We start from the raw sequence: 23,540 nt of genomic DNA on the forward strand, positions 1-23,540 counted from the left end.
CAGTCCTAAAAGGACAGAGGTGTATGATTCCACTTCTGTGAAACACCCAGAACGGGCCAATTCATGGAAACTGTAGATTAGAGGTTCTCAGGGATGGAGGAAGAGGGAACTGTTTCGGGGAATGAAAAACTGCAGAAACAGCGGTGACGGCTGCACCACATTGTGAGTGTAATTTATGTCACTCAAGTGTACACTTTAAAATGGTTAGAATGGCAAATTTTGTTGTATTTATTTTCTCACAAAGGGAAAAAAAAGGAAGCATTCCTTTGGATGTTAAAGATTTTCTAACCATCGAGGGTCTTCATCTAAAGCTACCTGAGGCCACGGTTGAACCTGTATCAGCTACCCCGTCCCCGGGATCATTTGTCAGGAAATCACCAGCACAGCCGTTTGCCGAGAGAGCTGGTGGAAGGCTGGGGCCCTGGGATGGGGGACGAGGGAGTGGGCGGGGAGGCAGGAGGCGGCTGAAGACAACGCCTTCAACTTCACAATTTTGGAGGCAGGCCCTTCCCAAGGGCCTTATGGTGGTTCAGGCGGTCTGGCCTTAACACCCAGGGCTCCTGTAAAGGATGAAGGGGCCGGACACACCACGGGATACCTAAGAGCAAAGCAGCCTCGGAAAGAACAGGCACGTGTTTGTCGAGGCTGGTGGCCCCGGAGGCTGAAACTCTGCCAGGTCACTGGTCACAGGGGATCAGCCGAAAGAACCGGAGGCTCTCCTCCCGCAGAGCTTGCCCTGCCCTTGCCCGTGACGCCAGGTGGCCGTGACTCATCCACTTGTGAGACCCTCACCTCACGTCTCCTCTGGAGGCTGGCCTTGCCCCCCCAGGAGGGTCAAGCGGGTGGCTCAGATGTCCAGGTGCTGGCCTGCCCTTTGCCAGCCCGTCCCCGGGGCCCCTTCCTGGGCTGGTTCTCACCTCTCAGCCCCCAGGGCAGACCTGGCCTGCCTGCGTGCTCGGTGGTGTCCTGCACCGTCGTCACGGGCCGCTGAGCCGCCCCTTGGAGTTCACGGGTGGCCACGTGCCCCTCCCCTGCGGCTCGAGGGCTGCCATCCTGACAGCGGGCAGCACAGGCTGTCAGGGCGCGGCCAGTCCCCTCTCTCCCAGGACGTCACTGGCTCCGGGACATCACCTTTGCTTTGGGTAATGAAGCAGAGTGGTGACAGGTATTCCCACTCAGAGCTGAAGTGCTTCTGGAGACAAGGGGGCATTTGCTTAATGACCTGTGGCTAGTGTGTGGTCTCCCAAATGGATGCGGCAGTGGCCTGAAAACTCTCTCCTAAATTTCCACCTTCTTGCGAGGAAGCAGACCAGCACACGGCACAGGGGAACAGACCCCCTTTTCTGCCTGTCTCCACGGCTTGTCCTCCTCCCGCCCCCATCACTGTTTGGGTGTTAAGGCAGCTTCCTGACTGGCCTCATTGGCATCCAGGCTGATTCTCGGCCTAACCACCTCCCCCCGTGCTACCCCCGCCCCGGGCCTGGGATGGAGTCTCGCCTCCACGGCCTGGCTCCCGGGTCCCAGTGGAACCCACTCGTCCCTCTGGCCCCATGTCCGGCCAGCAGCCTGTGCTCCAGCCACACCAGAAGGCTCACTGCACCCAACCCAGATGGGTGGTGAGGGCAACCCTGCCAGGACGGCCTTTCTCCACCTGCAAGGCCTGCTCCTCCCCTGGTCTGGACGTCTTACCCTCCCCGGCCCCCCATGGCGCTCTGCCCGGTGCAGGACCCTCTGCAGACACGATTCTAGCACTTACGACAATGTGTGTGTTTTCTGCAAGCTCCTCCCCTTGGGGACAGAGGCCTGCAGCGCGGAAGCAGGCCTCTTTGTCACCTTGGTTAGGAGGTGTCTTTAATTGGAGGACAAAATGACAGAGGGAAAGGGCTTTGGAGTCAAGCTGTTTCCCCGTGACGAGCTGTGTAACCTTCCCAACTGTGGCCTTGTCACCAGGAAAGTGGGAAGTGACATGACTCCGGCGACTTGGGGATTAGGAGTCACAGTCCGCACTGGGATGGCTCAGCTGCCATCGCGGCTCTGCATCGAGCATGGTCCCCAGCTCTGCACCCAGCATGGACCCCAGCTCTGCCCCTGGCTCTGCAGCAGGTGCAGCGGGGGTTCCGCAGGCGTCTGTGGGGCTCACGGCCCCTCCAGGCAGCTCTGTGTGTCCCCAGAGGTCCCACCTGGGCCGCTCTCCAGCGCCCACAGCACCAGCCCTCTGCCCGTCCCCTCTTCCCTCCTGCCCACACGGGCCCCCAGGACCCTCAGCAGGTAGCATGACCCACTTTCGAGCTACTTCTGAGCCTCTTGACTTCAACACAAACTGGAGTCCGAGGACTCACATCTGTTTTCTATTATTGACACAACTTCACAACCAAACCAGAAACTTCTCTGAGCCTGTTTGCCAGGTTCCGTGCCTTCTGAATGCTCCTGGCCCCAACCCTCAGCCCTGGATCCACAGCCTAAGGGATCCCAGCCCCCCAGCCGCAAGCCTTTCCCTGGAGGCTCTGGGAACCCCACAGTGCTTTGCCTCCTGAAGCGACTTATTTCAGTGGCCTGGACGAGGTGACCGACGACAGCAGTGCCCTTTGGGAGCGAGAGCGTGGGTTCAGGAGGGTCGAAGACCTGGGGTCAGGTCCACAGCAAGAGCGCAAGGGGTGGAACGTTACAGTTTAGAGGAGCCTTCCGTTTTGCGGTGAGTGTCACGACCACTTCGTGAAGCAGGAAGGCAGGTGATTTCTTCTCTACTTCTCTCACCACACTTTCTTTTCCTCCTCACACCACCCCCATCACCATCACCACCGTCTCCTCCACCCCCATAACCATCACCACCGTCTCCTCCAACCCCATCACCATCACCACCGTCTCCTCCAACCCCATCACCATCACCACCGTCTCCTCCACCCCCAACACCATCACCACCGTCTCCTCCACCCCCAACACCATCACCACCGTCTCCTCCACCCCCATCACCATCACCACCTCCACCGTCAGCACCATCAGCATCATCACCATCGTCACCACCACCATCTCCTCCACCTCCATCATCGTCACCACCACTGTCTCCTCCACCTCCACCATCATCACCATCACCATCTCCACCGCCAGTGCTTCTATCATCATCACCACCACCTCCACCACCATCACGACCATCACATTACCGTCACCACCACCACCGTCTCCTCCTCCTCTTCCATCACAGCTGCCATTAACAGCCGAGTCGGAGCCTGGATGCATCAACTCTAATCTTAACAGTAACCGCATGATGAATAAAGAATGTTCTCTCCATTATGCACAAGAGGACGCTGGTGGGAGAGGCTGGGTAACCTCTACAACGCCCTGCAGCTAGGGAGCAGGGAGCCAGGACTCACGTTTTCCCCACTGTTTGGGGTGACAGGATGGACGGACCCCTTCACCTGGCACCTCTGCACTGGGGCTTGGCTGGGGCCACACTGAACATCTGATTTTTGTCGAGAGCCAGTGGTGTTCTGCAAGGGTTTGACATGGAGCACCCGCCTGGCCCAGGGCCCCCACTTCCCACTGACGGCGTGTGGACATGTGGCTACAGAGCAGACCCCGCACTCTCCTCCAGTTCCTGGTCACACCCGTCCCCACGTGTGGGGGGACGCTGTAGACAGGCTGTAAGCCAGTCACGGGTCTAGCCCCACTGAGGCTCTCTCCTGCAGCCCTGAAGTGGAGTTGGAGACCCTGCAGCAGCCGGGAGTGGGACTCTGACAGTGTGAACCGGAGCGGGACAGGGCCACGGGGGAGAAGCGGCCACGGGGGAGAAGCGGCCACGGGGGAGAAGCGGCCACGGGGGAGAAGCGGCCACGGCAGAGGCAGGTGATGCTAGGAGGGGGGTGGGGGACAGGGGGCTTTCAAACACGACATCAGGACTTCAGGCAGACTGGCAGAATGGGGTCGGATGCCACACAGAGGTTGGCCACATCACCCTCGCTCTGGACTGCGGTTTCTTCATCCACCAGATACGGGTTTGCCCAGAGGCCCTGCACCCCTCTGCCGTCCGTGTCCAGCTAGGATTCCTTAAGGCTGACAAATCTGAGCTTTAAACTTTAGGTCTTCCACACCGACGGCACCTTGGCCAAATCACTGGAACTTCAGAGGCCTCCTTTTCCTGGGCTATAAAGTGGAGATAATACCTTCCTATCAAGACTCCGTAAGAACCGAGGGCAAGTGCACGTGAACACGTTAAATGGGAAATACTTAAATGTTCTGCTCCCGACCCCCCCGTGGTTCTGAAATCCTTGGCATCTGAGACAACGAAGGTGATTGGAGACATCGGCGGGTCGGTGCTGAAGGCGTGGGTTTGAGAAACGAGCTGTGAGGGTGAAGCTGTGACGGTTCCATGAAATCCATGATCAGAGAACAGAGGCTGAGGGTTCAGGAAGGGGATGCCAGCCAGAGGGGCCCAGAGAGTATGTCTCAAGACCGTCATCATTTTTGCCACGTCCATGTATGTATAATATTGTTCACTTAATACTGTTTCCTTCCATCAACTCACTTTTCTTATATGAACATTTAAAAAGGAATGTTTTTAAATCAGAAGTATCACGAGTGTCACTTGCCATGATAAAGGATGTCAGTAAAACCATTAACAATGTTTGTCCATGTGCTACCTAAAATTGTCCGACATGCCACCCAGGTACACGTCACACTTGGGGAAAATCTGGGCTCGAGGCCTGTCCCTGGCAAGGGCCACCCTGACTCCATGTGGCTCCAGAAGTGGGAGGAAGGAGGGGCCTCCTTGAGAGAAATGGGGGGCCGATGTTGTGTTCCAGGAAGAGCTCTGCGGAGTCGGGCTCCCCTGCAACGGGCAGGCTGCCTCTGGGGCCGTGCACTGGCACGCACACCTGCGGGTCACCTGTGGGAGGGGGTTCGGGGACCGCGCTCAGGTGGAGTTGGCTGCATCTCCTTCAAGGTCACATCCTCACCCCCTGGGCGAGTCCTGCACTCGGCGCTGGGTTATTTCTGACAAGATTAACTTCATCATCTTGTCTTCGGTCAGATCGCGGGTACTTCCTGGGCAACCGCTTGTCTTATATTTAGACTCAGCCCCGAACCCAACATCGTCACAGGCTGTATCTCTGCTGCTCACTGATGGATGACACTTGGAATTTGACAAGGATCTGAAATTAGCCGTGCGGGTTGGCTCTCCCCAGTGTCCTGTCCCCCAGCCTTGCGTGGCGTCCTGGGTCCCCCCACTTTTCCACAGGGACTGACCTCATTTTCCAGTCCCCAAAACAAATGCTTTCTAGAACACGAGTCAGAGAGACACACTGAAAACCAGAGCAGGTAAAACCCCTCTCGCCAAATTATAACGTGATTCCCAAGCCTCCCGAGACTTTAATGAGTGACCTCCGTCTGTCCTGGGCGCTGGCCTCGGATAATCCAGCTTCCTGTCCTCTCAGCCATCACCAAGGCCTTCGAAGTGGACTACGGAGCTGGCGGCGGGGTGGGCGGTGATGACACAGGTGAACAGGGTAGCGCTGCAGAGGAGGGGCGGCTGCGAACGTTGCCGTCAAGGTGTCTGCTCCCCTGCCCCTGCTCTGGTCACAGCTCTCAGAGGCCGAGGGCTCCCCTGCCCCTGCTCTGGTCACAGCTCTCAGAGGCCGAGGGCTCCCCTGCCCCTGCTCTGGTCACAGCTCTCAGAGGCGGAGGGCTCCCCTGTCCCTGCTCTGGTCACAGCTCTCAGAGGCCGAGGGCTCCCCTGTCCCTGCTCTGGTCACAGCTCTCAGAGGCCGAGGGCGGGTCGGCCCTGTGTCCTCACACCCTCTCTCCGCCGAGCCCCTTTCTTTCCTATGATCTTGAGCATTTTACTTTCTTATCGCAAAGATAACAAAATTCATCTTAGACATTTAAGACGACTCTGAGGTGAAAAAAGGAAAATGAAGAAGTGCGCCATCCCTTCCCCCCCACCCCGGGGGGACCGTGGCTGACGTTTTGTCATCTGCGGCCAACCCGCTTCCCCTGTGTGTCCAAGGTGGTCATCGCACTGCTCATATTATTTGAGAACCTCCCTTATCTTTGTTTAACGCAGGCTTTGAACGTACGTTGTCTCCAGCGTCACCCTCAAGTGCCCCCAGATCCCAGCAGCAGGACGGGGCGGGGCCTCGTGTGCCTGTCTCCTCCGCCTGTGCTGACCTGGCTCAGCCCTCGGGGGTCTGCGGTGGCGGCTGCAGAGGGGCTCCTGGAGGTCGGCAGCGGGGGGCACAGGGCCCCAGCAGGCAGCCCCGCACAGCTCCCGAGATTCTGGGGCTCCCGCACCACTGAAAAGGACCAGACATCAGTGCTGGGAGGGGTCTTGGTGACACCGAGTCCCCCATTTCCTAGGGAAACGAGGGGACACCTTTCTGTCATCTCACGATGAGTTAGGGGCAGTAGGCAGGCCTGAGCCCTGCTCGGGAGGCAGGAGGTGGGCCCCACGGGGGCCCTGAGGCTCCTGGAGCCCCCAGACGAGGGAGACGGCGGCAGGGTGGAGGGTGCTCCTGGAGCCACGGGGCCTGTGCCACGCGCCCCTCAGCGCCCTGGTGCCCCACGCTCCTCCCTCGGACACTCGTCCATCCTGCTCCTTTTCCTTTCGGGGGTGTCGGGAAGACCCCTTCCATCAGGGATGTCCTTCCTCCTTTGACGGGTGAGGGGAAGAGGCGGCTGTTAGACGCGGAGCCTCTCCAGCCTGAGAGCACACGGCCCTGGGGGCCTGGGGTCTGCGCCTCACTCCGCACAGGACTCACCCCCCGCACGTGGGCACAGCTCCCCGCCCGAGCCTCCTAGAGTGCCACCACCCTCTGCATCTCCCTGTCCCCAAGACACCATTCCCTTGAGGCATTTTTAGCCAAGACGCCAAACATCCAGGGAGGAAGAAGCGAATCTGTCTCACGCAGGTGAAAATAGCCGGTGCCCCCGCCCCGGGCCTCTGCCTCCCTCCCACCCTCCCGCCCCCCTTTCTTTCGCGGCCCCTCTGCCCCTCCAGCCATCAGCCCCCGTCCCTCTCAGACCTTCTCCCTCCACCTGAGGGACGGGCAGCGTCCACAGGGTCACACAGCAGTTCAGCTAATTGGCTATTTCTTGCAAATTGCTTAAAAGGTGTGCAGACCCACTGAAAATGGAAAAACACAGAGCCGTGAGCATCCACCTGTGATGCTGGTGAACGCACCCCAGCCCGTGCGGGTGTGGATGGGGCGTCTCCTGACCTGTGCGGACCCACAGAGGGAGCCCAGTTACCCAGGAAGGGCCAACATCCCGAGTGAGGGGAGAGCGCGGAGGGCTCGGTCCCCTCCCCCAACCGTGGAGCCCATGAGGGCGGCGATGGCCTAAGTACAGTCCCCATGCCGCCACGTCCTCTGCTGGAAGGATGTGACGTGAGGAGGGAGTTTCAGCTCCCAGCTCGTGTTCTCGCGGTGCCAGGTGGGCAAAATACCTCCCCAAACACGGTCTCCATGTTTGCTGTTATTGTGCTTGCTGCCTCTGACTTGCGGATAGAAATCCTACGGTAGACGGGGACAACGAATGCTGGGGTCATAGACAGACCCCGGGTCCCGGTGCCTGAGAGAAGTCCCCGTCACGCTGGTTACAAGCTGGTTACCACCATGACGACCACCAACACCACCAATAACAACAACAAGAACTAATGTTACCCTGTGTGCTCTCAATCCCGACCCTCATCCCAAATCCCTTGCACGAATTACTGAATTATTTTCTTCCTTCGTCACAACATCACGATGCCGGCAGATCAGCCCTCGCCGTGGATCAGGAGGCTGAGTCGTGGAAGGTAGGTCCGCGCGCCCAGACCACACAGACTCTAAGAGCCGTGGCAGGGCTTGACCTCGGGCCCCTGAGCCCAGAGCGCTGGCCCTTACCTTCAGCTTTAACTTTTTCACCCATAGAAGGAGGAGCATGGAAACAGCCTGCGTCGTGCGCTGGTGTCCACGTACGTGGACGTGCTCTGTAAACTGCAAAGTGCTGTGGAAATACTGGCGGGCATCACCCCAAAGCTTCCCTTTGGGGAAGAGAGAACCATCTCATAAAATCAGCGCAGAACCACAGAATCTCAGGGGAGGAAGGGGGCTCCAGTGTCCCGTAGGGTGACGTCCACTCGACACGGGATTAGACTCACAAAACTGAGAGGCCCCGTGAGTGACCTGGCTCAGTGTTAGATAGAAGTGACACCCCGAGATGACCGGAGCGGTGCTGGGTGCAAACCCCCATCTCCTGACCTTTGTCCGGTGCTCAAGCCGCCCCCCACCTTGCCCCCCCAGCAGACACCACCCAGCCATCACCATGAACTCACCTGCTGACCCACAACATGACCTCAGCATCCCTCTCAACACAGGACCATCAACGCATCGGTGCTGACTTACAACCTGTACCCTCCCTGCGGGATGCACAGGGTGACCATATAGTTTACCAGTCAGACAAGGGCAGCTTTGAGAGTGAAAGAGGACGCTGTGACTAATTAGTGGGGACACAGGGGGTGATCACACGGGGGTGATCCCAGGTGAACTAGAGACTGTAGCCACCCTAATTATACCTCAGGGAGGCTCCCAAAGTGCCCACCTACTCCTTGTAGGTAAACCGACCTGAGGAAGCTGGGCGCGTCTTCCTACTGGACGGGGCAGGTGGGGGGACTTGGGGGAAGGAGACAGTCTTGGTGAGAAAGGACAAGGTCCGCCTCGGGGTCACAGTCGTGTCTGCAGAGGTGCCACAACCACGGGGTTACTCCCGCACCCCCAGGGTCCCCCTCCCGCCCTGGCGGCACCAGCTCAGCACCCTCCCGTGAAAGCACGAGTCCGCGACCCCCTGCTCCAGCCCCCCACCCCACCCCCTCCTCGCAGTGAGCACCCGCTTGTGCGGTAGTTTAATGAGCGGGTGATGGACGCATTTGGGCGTCTTATGGAGGCTGAATCACCTTGTTTACTCATTGGTAATTAAATCGGCAGCATCTAATTTCTGTTTGGGGAGATTTATGGGCATTTTCTGTTTCTAGGTGACAGAATTGAAAAATGAGTCTAATTACTGATGGATTTCCCCAAGAAGAGAACCAGGGAACGGCATTTCACTCACTGCCGAGTTCACTGCGCCTTAGCATGGCCATGACAAGGGTGAATGACGGGAACGCCAGGGACCATCCAAGACCATCCTCTCGGACAACCCTGTTTCCTAAGGGGAACCCATTTGTCCCTCAAAAATACCACTGCTCCTAAGGGGTTTTTACAGGATATGACACTTCAAGTATGGAAGGTTCTGACCGGGTGTGGCCTCTAAGTTGCTTTGTGACATGAGCTTAGTAAGTCTTTTCTTATTCTTCGACTTTAGCCCATCAAATTATTGGGCTAATTGAGCAGATGATCCCATAAAAATGGTTGCAGGCTGGTTAACAGAAAAATATTACCATCGCGCATGTTTTATAAACATTTGGACGTTCCCTGTAAAGTGTTTTGCTCAGTTTTACATTTCCAGACCCTTCAGGTTGGGAGGATGAGAAAAATATTCTGAGCATTTTATTCAAAGGCAAATGAAAGCGTCTTCTTGGGGTGCTAACTCTGTTAGTCACCAGATATAGTTTACCTTTTTGGCTATTGAGCGTTTTTAGTCTAATCCAGGATCTGGTGGAAGTAACAGTGTCTCCTACACTTTGGGGATCGCACGGGACGGGGGTCCTAGCGCATATACCTTGCTCCAGAACTGCTCAAAGAACTCCCGACCCAGGGCTTCCCTTGTGGCGCAGTGGTTGAGAGTCCACCTGCCGATGCAGGGGACACGGGTTCATGCCCCGGTCCGGGAAGATCCCACATGCCGCGGAGCGGCTGGGCCCGTGAGCCATGGCCGCTGAGCCTGCGTGTCCGGAGCCTGTGCTCCGCAACAGGAGAGGCCACAACAGTGAGAGGCCCACGTACCGCAAAAAAAAAAAAAAAAAAAAAAAAAGAGCTCCCCACCCAAAGGCCCTCCCATCCTCACAACGATCGTCAGAAACGATGTATTTTCTGCAGGTGAGGAGGCCCAGGGGTTTGGGGAAGCCGGGCCAGGGGTCTCGCCCCAAGTCCCACAGAAGGCCCGATGGGGAGCAGACGGTGTCTGCTGGCCGGACCTCATGCTTCCATGTCTCAACGTTCTCAGGGATGGTCCAGAAACCTGCCAAGGAGGACTGCGGGCAAGTGAACAGTCACCTCGCTCCTCGTTTACAGGATACACTGAGGGCCTTGGTGACCCGGGTCCCAGCAGCGACCCTCTCCTCCATGTGGCCCAGGCCACCACCGCTTCAGGGCTGAGACCCCAACTGGCTCGAGAGGCCTCTGTCTGGGGTGAGGCATGTTGCTTCTTTGGGCCTCAGTTTTCTAAACTGTAAAATGAATGCCCCTTCCCCTCCTCTGCCTGGGCTACGAAAAATCACGTAGAGAGTTTGGTGCGCAGTTTATACGTGTGTTTCCCTGGGGTCCACAGACCATAAGGGGCCCTGGGGAGTGAGGAATCCCTCAGGGCCTATGAGTGGCCCTGACTCCCATGGCAGGTGCCAAGTAAGCAAGGCCTTCCCTCCCCTGCTCCGAATGGACATGTGCCCGGCTGCCACCAGCCGGACTCCCACCTTGTCCTGCGGCCTTGTCGTGTTAGTTGAGGCTCAGGGCACGGTGGTTAGGAGCCCGTCTCTGGAGGGAGACCACCTGATTTTAAATCCTGGTGCTGCCATAAAGATCAGAGCAGAAATAAATGAAATGGAGAATTAAAAATAGTAGGAAAGGTCAATGAAACTAAGAGCTGATTCTTTGAAAAGATAAACAAAATTCATAAACCTTTAGCCAGACTCATCAGGAAAAACAGAGAGGACCCAAATCAATAAAATCAGAAATGAAAAAGGAGAAGGTACAACCCCCATACCACAGAAATACAAAGCATCCTAAGAGACTACTATGACCGACTCTATACCAATAAAATGGACAACCTAGCAGAAATGGAAAAATTCCTAGAAAGGTACAATGTCCCAAGACTAAACCAGAGAGAAACAGAAAATATGAACAGACCAATTACCAGAAATGAAACTGAATCAGTAATTTAAAAAACTCCCAACAAACAAAAGTCCAGGACCTGATGGCTTCACAGCTGAATTCTACTAAACATTTAGAGAAGACTGTTAACACCTGTCCTTCTGAAACTATTCCAAAAAATTGCAGAGGAAGGAATGCTTTCAGAATTATTCTATGAAGCCACCGTCATCCTGATACCAAAACCAGATAAAGACATCACACAAAAAAGAAAATTACAGGCCAATATCACTGAGGAACATAGATGCAAAAAATCGTCAACAAAATATTAGCAAACTGAATCCAACACTACATTAAAAGAATCATAAACCATTGTCAATTGGGACTAATCCCAGTGATGCAAGGATGGTCCAATATCCACAAACCAATCAGGATGATACACCACATTAACAAATTGAAGAATAAGAACCATATGATCATCTCAATAGACGTAGAAAAAGCTTTTGACAAAATTCAACATCCATTGATGATAAAAATTCTCCACAGTGTTGGTAGAGAGGGAACATAGCTCATCATAATAAAGTCCATATGTGATAAACCCACAGCCAACAGCCTACTGAACAGTGAAAAGCTAAAAGCATTTCCTCAAGACAAGGATATCCACGTTTGCCACTTTTATTCAATAGAGTATTGGAAGTCCTAACCACTGCAATCAGACAAGAAAAAGAAGTTAAAGGAATCCAAATTGGAAAGGAAGAAGTAACACTGTCACTGTTTGCAGACGACATGATACTATAGATAGAAAAGCTTAAAGACACTGCCAAAAAGCTACTAGAGCTCACCAATGAATTCAGTAAAGTTGTAGGATACAAAATTAATACACAGAAGTATATTCGTAATAACTTTAAGTGGAGTATAATCTTTAAAAATTGTGAATCACTATTACTCCTGAAACTACCATAATATTGGACATCAGCTATACCTCAGTTTAAAAAAAATAAAATAAAATAAAAACTTAAAGAAAGGGCTAGAGAAGAAAATTGGAAAACAGAAAGGAGGAAAAAGGCAGAATAGGCAGGAATAGAAGACACGTGGGAGCAGGAAAGAAAAGTGCGACACTGTTGGAGTTCGTTTACGCCCTGAGACGCCCAGGGTTAAGGTTCCCGAAGCCATGCCTACGACGCCCAGGTGTCTGCCCACAGGGGGCCCGTGCACGCGTGTAGCAGGAGCCCAGGGTGCACATGGGGGGGTATGTGTCCAACACACCCGGGAAGAGGGGCTTGTGGGGTGTGAGTCTTGGGTCCTCCTGGAAGAGTCGACCATCTGTCTATCTTCTATGCAGAAAGCAAGCCAGTGAACCAGCACCTCTGCCCGACCACAGCCAGGATCCCACTGACCTCTGACCCTTCTGGCCAGAAGTCCCCATGAGCATGCACCCGGCGAGAGGTCGGAGCACCAGCAGGCTCTGCCCTGGGGTGAGCACCCTCCCCCGAGTCACCGCTTCCCACTGTTGCCCTCTCCCCCCGCATCCCCCCACCCCCAGTGTCTGCAGAACTGACTCCACGCGCTGGGCCAGAATCAGGCTGTGGTCCAGTCAGATGCCAGGCCCCGGGGACCCGAGTTCTGATTATGTCCACCAACATTTACTACCCTGGGGCCCGCAGATGCAGAAGCAGCGCCCCTGCCTGCCTGGGGCAGTCAAGCCCGGAGCAGGATAAGAAGGGACGGAGGTCATCGCAACACAACGAGTCCCTTAGGCCGGGAGGCTTGGGGACCCCTCCCTGACACCAGCCAGACACCGAGGGCAACTCAGCCTCCTCCACACTGCAGGTTCCAGGCCAGACCCTTGCACCACAGACCACGTGGCTTCTGTGATCCCAGAAGAGCTACGAGCATCTCAGAGGACACGGGCTTTCCTCTGAGACGGTGGGTCCAGGCGGAGCTGCCATGGTGACACTCACACCCCCCCTGCGGCATCTACGCCCAGGTGAGCCGCCCGGCACGGGGAAGCAGAATCCCCGGAGTTTACACGAGACTTAGTCCTTGACCATCGCAGGAAACCCCCACTCGCAGGTGCTGCTCAGCAGGGCCCTGGACGGTGTGTCAGTCTCTTTAGGGGAAACGCTGAAGTGGTGGAGCCCCGCGGGGTGAGGAGAGAAGGAGGCCTTTGGGCGCCCGCCACGCGTGAATGTGGTAAGTCAGCGTGCTCCGGTCCCAAGTGGCTGGTGCCGTGCCGCCTCTCATCACGGGTGAGGAGGCTGAGGCTCAGAGGAGTCAAGCAGCCGGTCCAGGGCCCACGGGGAGTCAACGCCGGGCGCAGGGCTTGAGTTCCGCCTCTGACTCAGTCCCACTGCATGGCCCTCAGTCGGGGTGGTTTCATGTCCATCACTGTCTCCACGGGAAACTCTATATTCCAGTAACGGCCTATCAGGCAGAATGCAGGGAGTGGCGGGAATGGAGGGAGGGAGCGCTTCTCCAGCCCAGGGTAGTGGCTGCACAGAGGGCCAGTGGGAGGGGGGACGGCGGGGCAGGACTGTGTGGCTCGGGGACCACGTGGCAGTGGGACTTGGGAGAGACAACGGGACAGGCCGGATCTGGCCAGAAGCAGCCGTCAAAGCCCAGACCCACCAGCTGCGGGTCGCACCGTGAGTGGTGCTGGGACCGAGGGCTTTGGAGCGGCCGTAGGAGCATCCGTCAGAGCTGACCTGGACAGCCGTCTGCGTCACTGACCGAACCTTTCCATCTCAGGTGTTCCATCTGACAGGAGCCATAAATTCATAGGGCAGTTTATGCAGCCCGGGGGAAGGGTGCAGGGGGAGGGGGTGGGGGGAGCGCGGGAAGTCAGCCTCAGCTTCTCAGAGTGTACGCGTTCATTCATTCACTCGCTCCCTCATTCATTCATTCACTCGCTCACTCATTCATTCACTCCACTCACACATTCACTCACTCACTCATTCATTTGCCAGAAGAGCACCGGGTGGGCCCAAGAGCTGACTGACGTTATGAATGTCCCTTTCCCCCAGCCTCCTAGCTTACACTGTAAAAGTCACCCACATTTTAATTTGTTACATTTGGGCAAAGCTGCATGTTTCTCGGTCTTTCCTCGGTACCACCGCATCTTACCGACCCCACGATACCACCGTGTAGAACCAGAACCGTGTGCAGGGTCGGCAGATTGGAGACCCCTGGGGTCGGACACTGTCTTTTCCTCCAACACAGCCCCTCCTTCTGGCTTCCATCGTTTGAAAATGCAGTAAATCCTTCTGACAGGCGTCTGGTAAATATCTACTTATTTACATGTTGATCAAGATACTTATTTATTCCCTGGTTCAAAAAAGTAAGATTGCCCGCGCACTCGCCACGGGCTGGAGGTGACTGAATTAGGCTGATGGGTTGGTGGCAGACCCAGGGCTCTGAGCTGGCGGCAAAGCACCCATCGGCGCCCGGCCCGGCGCTTCCGGCCACGCCCTCGCCCTCCACGTGACTCCCACCTGCTGCTCCGACCCCTCCCGGGCTCCACCCCTCAAAAGATCCAGGAGGGGCCCAAGAGGCACCGAGGGGGTGGCAAGTCACCGACTCACGCTTGGACACTTTCTCACGGGGGCCGCCCCAGGGATGGTGCCTGCCTGGGAGCTTCGCTGGGGAAGGGGCTCCACCGCGCAGCACCGTCTGGCTCACCCCGAGCTCCCGGGGGCGCCCTTCTAGGGTGCTCGCCCAACTCTGCGACCAAGAAGCAGGCAGCAGAGCCCCGTCACCACAGACCTTCACCCCGCCCCCGCGTGCCTCCCACGTGACTCTGCCCCCAGGGGCAGCGGCAGGAGCAGGGCTGCTTTCCGTCTCCTTTCTGAGGCTGCATGGACGTAAAGGCACGTGGCAGGATTACAGAAGGGAGCCTCCACGTGGGCGGGGCAGCTGCCCGGTTAGTGTTCCCCTCCACCCCCAAGCCACCGGCGGCTCGGCAACCTTTTCCTCACCTGATGCTTCTCAGCGAGCTCCAGAGATGCCGGGGCCCCTGGTTTGGAAGGTGGAGGGTGGCCAGGCCGCCTGGTTTCCGGAGCAGCTGGAAGGCCTCGGCCAACAGCTGGGGCAACCTCAGGGCCGGGCAGGGCTGGACGGGCAGCAGCACGGGGCTCCGGGCCTTGCTTCTCAGGGTCTGACAGGTTCTGAACACACTGCCAGCTGAACCACTGTAGCCGGAAGCATCAAGGCTTCTGAAGCGGTTTTCTGCGGTTTCTAACCAGGAAAGTAGAAGCAGCTCCAGCCCCGATTCTCTGATTCTAAACAGGCCTTTCGAGGGCCTCAAACCCGAAGGCCCGGAGCTCCGGCTGCCTGTGCACTGTGAGCTCTGCAGAGTCGCCCCTCCACACGATCACGTTCATGCCCGCCTTGCCAGGGGTCTTACTGGATGGGGGCGGTGCTGGGCCTTCCGGGGCGATGATTCCGCTTTCCTTCCCCGCCCTTCCAAGTACTGGCAGCGCCCGACGCCTGTCGAGTTTAGGAGGCTGAGAAGAGTTGCGCTCTGCTGGGGAAAGTCGGAAACACCAGCACACCCACCCGGGAGGCTTGGGGCCACCACGGTGCTGGGATTTACCCAGACCCTTGCCAACCGGGCAGAACAGGTCTCTCTGAAGAGTGACAGAGCCTGGCAGTCACGGAGGGGGCTGGGCTTGTCCCGCAAAGGAGAGAAAGACGAGAAAAATCCATGTCAGAGTAGAGGCGGCAAAGGACAGAGCTATCCTCATAGGGTCATCTCCTGGGAAATACACGCATGCATACGCACACACGTGTACGCGCATGCAGGCGCTCACACACACAGGGTCCGGGTGCTTTGTACTCCTGGCACGTCTATTCTCGTTCCCTTTAGGTGTTTGGTTTTGGATGCTTCTGCAGAGTGACCCGTGGAAATCACTGTTCTTGGGAATGAACCATCATCACGAACCTTGCGGGTCCATTTCTTTTTTTTTTTTTTTTTTGCGGTACGCGGGCCTCTCACTGCTGTGGCCTCTCCCATTGCGGAGCACAGGCTCTGGACGCACAGGCTCAGCGGCCATGGCTCACTGGCCCAGCCGCTCTGCGGCACGTGGGATCTTCCCGGACCAGGGCACGAACCCGTGTCCCCTGCATCGGCAGGCGGACTCTGAACCACTGCGCCACCAGGGAAGCCCCGTTGCAGGTCCATTTCTTGAAAACCTCCTAAAGCCAGACGCCTGGGCAGTGTCGGGTGGGGGCTGGCTCTCCGCCTCTTCCTGCTGGGGACGAGGGGAGGCCAGGGTCTTGTTCCCAGAGCATGGGGTGGGAGGGGATGGGTCGACACGGTGCCCTACAGGGGCTGAGGTGATGCAGATTCTGTCAGACCGCAGGTGCTGTGTCCAGCCAGGCCACACTGCTCTGCAGAGACACCTGTCCTCCTGGCAAACTCTCATAGGGGCAGGACGCACAGTCCCGCCATCCCACGCTGGCAGCTACAAACGACTCGGAGTCCGAGAGAGGACAGTGCTGCCACTCTGCCGAGCCCTGGGGAGGACAGTGGTTCATCCCCACCCGACGGGAGATGCTGCTGTGTTTGCGCTCCTGTCTCCTGGGGCCGTCTTGCTCATCCGTCTCCCCTGCCCCCGGCTCCCCTCCTGCCCCACTGCCTTTCTCGCCTATTTCTCCCCTCGCCCTGACAGGGATTCGGGGCATGGCCTTGGGTCGCTTTGCCTGCCCTGGCGACAGCAAGCCCTGCGTTAGCTCTTCTCTCCGCATCGAGGAAGCACAGGTGACCTGCTCTGCTTAGGGGAGCACGTCAACTTCAGGAAGGAGAAGTAGAGGGGGTCGAGGGGAGACGGAAAGGAAGAGGTGAACCAAGACCTGGGACTAAGGCACTGAACTTCTAGGTGGAAAAGGACAAAAGTCATTTAAAATTTGGGTATCGCTCCAAGCACGGTCGTCAATGGAAATAAAAAACTACACTGACAAACCCAAAATAGGAATCTCGATGGAAATTCTGCACCTGCTGGTCATCCACGGACAGCGCCTCCATCAGCAGACAGCCATCAGGGATCAGGCCTGCGGCGACAGCTTGGCCTCAACCCCCTGGTCTGATCACTTCTTTGATTCGATGACAAGTGAGTGGCCTCAACATGAAGCTGGTCCCACAGGGAGGACCTAATTCTGCTTCCCTCATTTGAATGATGAGGGATCTGAAGCTCAGGGGAATCAAATGATTAGCCAGTTAGCAGCAAAACTAGGACTTAACCCAAACGTCCTGATTCAAAACCCACTGCTTTTGCTGCCACACCACGGTGTTTCCTCCAGGGAGTGTTTTAAAAATCAGCAGTCATGATGAGGACGAAAGGACGAATCCAGCCTAAGCATATTTGATCACACGTGCTAACAGAAGCGTGGACGGGACAGCAGGCACGAGCGGAGCAAAGTAACAATTATGACAAGGCCAGAAGTGGCAGTACGTGTAGAATAAACTGATTTTATGATCATGAATGAGCGCTATAGTCAGATGTACCGGGGATTCGCATTACCGAAGCCTGGGGCAAAAGAGATGGTGGACAGTGAAATGCTAGGATGAATGACACTGGGCTACTTATCTGCCGCTCTCTGGAAATGTTTAGAAACGTTAACATGCGATTTCAGAAGCAGGAGCCCTTGACCAAAAGATGCTTTCAGCCCTAGTTTTATAATACTATATGGAAATGAGTGAGACTTCACCGGCTAGCAACAGAAGTGAAACATGGGCAGAACTCTCTCCATAAAATAAAGCGACTTGGAGACTTCCGCTTCTGGAGAGATGGAGCAGACGTATTTTTCCCTATTCCTCCCACAAAGTGCAAATAAAATCCACGGACATTACCTATAAAACAAACATACGATGACTACAGGATGGAGAGAAGAAGGCAGGCTGACAAGGAACCTGAGGACCCGAGGAACAGGGCACAGGGATTTGTTCCCTGGGTTTCTGAGAAATGTAACTGAGCAACGTCAACCGGTGCAGACAAACCGACCCCCACACCACTGAGGTCAGCTCCCTATAGCCAAGGGCCCGGGAAAGGGGCAGCCTAGGAAGACGAACTTCATTCCGCACTGTAGTAAAATACGCATAGCATAAAATGTACCGTTTCAGCCATTTTAGAGTGTACAGCTATGTATGTCGCATAAAGCACATTCACACTGTGGGCAACTGTCACCATCCAGCTCAGGAATTCTTTCATCATCCCGAGCAGAAACTCTGTTGCGTTGCACCCAACCCTCTGCTGGGGTGGAATCAGACAAGACCAGGTGGGGCACCAGGACATTCTTCCACTGGGTAGTCATGAGGCTCCCCGGTACGCCCATGGTATCAGTGGAGACCACACGGTCAAACCCTGGAAAACTAAAGGCAAAGAAAATGTCTTGAAAGCAGAGAGAGAGAAATGAATGACACCCCGTTGAGAGGGGGAACAATTCTAATAACACTGGGTTTCTTATCAGAGACCACGGAGGTCAGAAAGAAGTGGAATAACATTTTTTCAAGTGCGAAATGAAAAGAACTATCAATCCAAATTCTATATCCAGCAGAAATATCTTTCATGAATGAAGGGGAAACAAATGTATTTTCACAGATGAAGAAAAAACTAAGAGAATTTGCCGTTGCCTTCACAACAGCGAAAGGAAGTTCTCTATACAGCAAAGAAATGATTTTTTTTTAAAATAGAGGAAACTCAGGTCATCAGGAAGAGCAAAACTATGGTACGATACGATAGACATTCATTCTCCTCTTGAGTTTTTAAAGTTACATTTGATGGTTCAAGCAAAAGTTTTAACACTAATGAGTTTCTCATGCATGTGATGGAAATAGTTAAGGCAATTATACTAACAGGGAGGGTAAGGGGAGATAAAGCATGTACACCACATCTGAAGGGCTAAAATGTAGTACCTGTAGACTGGTAAACTATGTACATACAATGTAATCCTAAGAGCAACCACTAAAAGAGATACACTCAAAAACACTGGAGAGAAATAAAAATGGAGCTCTGAAGAACGTTCAAGTAATCCACAGGAGGGCGAGAAGTCATTTATACAACATTCTTAAAATGACAAAATGGTAGGGCTTCCCTGGTGGCGCAGTGGTTGAGAGTCCGCCTGCCGATGCAGGGGACACGGGTTCGTGCCCCGGTCCGGGAAGATCCCACATGCCGCGGAGCGGCTGGGCCCGTGAGCCATGGCCACTGAGCCTGCGCGTCCGGAGCCTGTGCTCCGCAATGGGAGAGGCCGCAGCAGTGAGAGGCCCGCGAACCGCAAAAAAAAAAAAAAGACAAAATGGTAGAGATGGAGAACAGCGAGTGGTCGCCGGGGCCGGGGCCGGGGCCGGGGGGTGGGGGGGCAGTGGGAGGAACGGCGGGTGTGACTGAGATGGGGGAGCAGGACGGAGATGCTCGTGGTGATGGGCGGTCCTGACGGTGAGGGTCATACAGCTCCACACAGGTGACCTGTACACACACTCACACCAAGGCCAGGTCCTGGTTTGATGCTGTACGCGGTGACATCAGATGTAGCCACTGGGCACAGCGGACCTCTCTGTACTGCCTCTGAAAGCTCCTATGAATCCACAACTAGTTAAAAATTTCAAAAATCTTAAAAGCATAAAGTGCCTTGGGGCTCAATAGAGCACACCGTGTCCTTCGCCCAGTTTTCCTGATTTCCCTCGGGTAGCAGAGTCTTCCTCAGGGGAATCCTGACCAGGCAGCCTGGCTGTCAGGCGGGGACAGTAAGGCTGAGGTGCCCCCAACAAGGCAGGTTCCCGGGCAGCTGGCCACGTGTCTGTGGGGTGCCAGCTGTTGGCTAAGCCCTGCGCCAGGCGGTTGAGGGGCGCTGGGAACACGGACGGCATGGGTGGATCTCTCCCTGCAATCCCAGAGCTCGACTCTTCCCGGGCTCCCCCTCAAGCTTTCACACTCAGCTCTTTGCAAAGAACAGCCACCAACAAACCAGCCACAAATGCGTGATCTTCACTAGGCACCTCAATGGCTTTGTTTGTTCCTCCCAACAAGCAATGCCCCAGAAGCCGACCAGAGGCCTCATTTATCTTAATGCGGCTCCTCCACTTAATCTTCTGGAACCCAGGGTCCCTCCTTCTTCCTTCCCGGCCACATGGGAAGCGGCCACGCACAGCAGGCCAGACCCCTGAGGTGAAGTGGAACCTCGCCTTCCAATTCGGCAGCGAATCATCAGGGTTGCATGTGCCTGAGTTAATCTTGCCTAGAAAATACTAGTTGTAAATACACAGGGCGCACCCCCTGCACGCGAAATGCCTGCTAAGTGGACCCTTTATGACCTGGGTAGGGTGCCCTTTGCTCTGAGAAAAGGAACACTTAGAAGGCTGGACTGAGGACGTGGAACAAGGGACACACCCTCCACCCAGGAAGAGGGGCGGCTCACCCTTGAGTCCGTCTGGTTGACGTGAGGACGGGGTAACGAGGTGCATTCTCGGGGGCTCGGGACGCAGACAGTTCTGAGGAGCTGCAGACAGATGCCCGCATTCCCTGGGGGTTAATTACTGCCCTTGCTGGAGGCCTAGGCGTGAGCCTCAGCCTTTTCCACAGTGAGGCCCAGAGACAATGGAGGTGTTTCCATGGCATCCAGGGGGAGGAGGATGACATGCCCAAGGTCAGCCGGAAGCGACCAGGAGCCCCTGTGTCCCTGGCCCTGCCTGGACCAAGCCCCCGGGGGTGCCCCTGTAACCAACCAGGAAGTTCTGACCAGAGGGCGTGTAAAGAGTTAAGTGTTTCCCTGGAATCAGGCGGCTCTGAGAAAGCCCCTGGGGCATCAGGGTGGGGCTGTGTTGATGTGTGGTCTTCAGTGGGGAAGGCATCCCCCAGTGAGTGGCTCGGGGACATCTACCTGGGACTCGCCTGGCAGGGGTGGGTGGGTGGGCTGAAGAGATGGGGCCTCAGGTTGCTCAGGGCATCTCTCGTCTGTCATTTACTGTGCTTGTCCTAATCATATAGTGTCAGTGCATCTATCAATTATCTTGTCTCTTAGCAACTGCCAGGACTGATGAAAGCTGTCCCTTAATCAAAAAAGTTTAAATTAATTAAAGGCAAAAGAAAAAGGAAGAGAAAGGAAAGCAGCCGTGTAACGGCTGTTCCGGACCCTGCAGAGCTCTCTGATGGGACACCAGCTCGGGAGCTGCAGCTCCGTCACCAAGTTCTCCACTCCCACCCGCTTGGGGCCTTGGAAACACCTCTGTCTGCAGCCCACCTTCGCCCCCGACAGACCGGTAAACGGAAACCCACCCCGCTGGGTAGCTGTGCGGCAGGATCAGAGGTCTGTAATACCAGGCGTCCCTTTGGCTTGGAGTTGTGACTGCTTCAACTTGACTTTTTGGGGAGAGACGCTGGTCAGAAAGGAGTTAAGGGTATGAAAACAAGGCTGACCTCTAGAAAATCTGGGGGAGACTGGCTGTGCCCCATCACTCCAGCCCTCCATCCTGTCCCTGTGTGTCTTTGCTGTCACCTGGGTACCCCAGTCCCCCTCCCCATCCCCACAAGGCCACGCTAATCCCCCCAACTCCGGGACCCTCAGGATCCGCCTGTCCTTTCAACTCTCACCCCTTTTATTTATTTATTTTTTTAAAGTCTTTATTGAATTTGTTACAATATTGCTTCTGTTTTCCGTCTTGGCGCGAGGCATGTGGGGCGAGGCATGTGGGATCTTAGCTCCCCAACCAAGGATCGAACCTGCACGCCTTGCATTGGAAGGCGAAGTCTTAACCACTGGACTGTCAGGATAGTCCCTCTCACCTCTTTTAGAAAACAAAACAAAACACAACGAAACAACCTTGCTCCTAGCAGGGGGTCAAATGGGCAGGAAGAAGTCTACTAACAAACGTATTGTTCATTGGGTATTATAATTGGTAACGGCTTAACTCATGACTCAGAGAATAACTCCTCAAAGGGAGCAAAGTTCTGGTGATGGCAGTGGTGCTGCAGAACTGACACTGGGCGCCCCCTAGGCTGGCTGGCGGTGGAAGTCGTTGCCAGCACACGGCGGATCTCCTCCAGTTCACAGTAGCAGTGTGGCGCTTTAAGATTTAAAGAATGACTTCACGTGTGAAGTAGTCAGAGCCCGTATTAATATCCCCGTTTCCCAGATGGGACTCCTGAGACTCAGAGAGGTTAAGCACCTTGCTGAAGGTCACACAGCAGTGTGTGGCAGGGTGAGGCCTGGGAAACCAAGGCCTTTGTTTTCCACCTCCACGCAGCCTGCAATGCCACCTCCTGCCTTCTTCTCCGGCTGGCTGGCTCCTGTTCCCCAGAGCTCCACGTGGGGCGCGGCTCTGGCCCGAGGAGCGCATGGCATGGCCCCTTCAAACTGGCTCTCGGGCTGGGGCTCCTACCCAGCCTGCCGTGCTCAGCACTTCCCTCCCCCCACCATCATCCTTAACAGCCCAGAGTCCTGCCAGCCGCTAAGATAAACTGCCAGAAAGGTCAGGTGCTGCTTGGGTGATTACCCAGCTTTGGCGAAGTCACGGGCCCAGGCGGGAAATCACAGTTTTCTCAAGCAGGACATACCAGCACTTGGGGTTGACACCGCCATCTTGTAATCCAGATGCTCCATGCTGGAGGCATGGACGGGCAGCGCTCACGCCCGGGGCACAGCCGCAGTGCTTCGGGCAAGGGCTTCATGCCCTCCTCAGGAGGCTCACGCCCTGTCTGGAGCCTTCTTTAATTAACAGAAAACCAGGTGACACCCTGTTCCCTTCCTCTGCATTATGGGGACGCTCGGAATTGGCAGAAGGTGAGGACGTGGTGTAGACAGCCGATCTGCATAGCTAGGCTTGCAGTTTCATTAAACAAACACTCAGCGCTCTCTGGGCGCCAGGCACACACTGAGTTAGTACCTGCTTTGTGGATTTTAACTCACTTGATTCTCACCATGATCCTGCAAGTGTTGTTATACCCTTTTAAAAACGGGAAAATGGAGGTTTATGTAAGTTGTCTAGGAAACCAGGCTAAAGGAGCGGGGAGTTGGGATTCACGTCCAGGCTCCAGAGTCTGTCCTGTCCGTCCTTTCCCATCTCGGACGCTCCGCCCAGGCAGCGAGCAGGGCAGAGCCTCTGTTTGCTCCGTCTGCCGGGGAGAAGCTTATACTCCTGCCTCAGTCTCCCCAAGGGTCCAAAGGGGACATCTGCCCTACTTACCGACCTCAGAGGCTGCTTAGATGATCAGATGAGGCCACAGACGAAACTGTGTCTGTGACTACGAGTGTGCCACGAACACGGGTACAATACATGTGACATCCGGCACCGTCAAAGATGCAGCTTTGGGGACTCAGCAGGGTGGGGGCCAGGTGGAGTGCTTGATCTTAGGGAACTGGGGGGCGGCAGGTGGGCAAGAGGGAAGAGAGCTTCAAGCGAGGGCAACAGCGCTGCGGGTGCACAGAGGGGGACCCCGAACTGCTCCGGGGGCAGAGGAGAGGTCGTGGGAAGCGCTTTGCTTGCATCCCTGTGTCCCAACACCCAGAGCAGCCGTCGGAGGTTAACACGTTACAGATGAGGACACGGAGGCGCGGCGA

At 55.7% G+C, this 23,540-nt stretch overlaps 1 protein-coding gene across 1 annotated transcript in view; it reads right to left on the bottom strand.

Annotated features, from left to right (window-relative positions):
• Positions 1 to 23,540, bottom strand: part of CACNA1C (calcium voltage-gated channel subunit alpha1 C) — a 471,172-nt gene that overhangs the window by 189,484 nt on the left and 258,148 nt on the right. The window lies entirely within an intron of this gene.

Source organism: Mesoplodon bidens (assembly GCF_964165515.1).
Source record: "Mesoplodon bidens genome assembly, chromosome: 11".
Taxonomy (NCBI): domain Eukaryota; kingdom Metazoa; phylum Chordata; class Mammalia; order Artiodactyla; family Ziphiidae; genus Mesoplodon; species Mesoplodon bidens.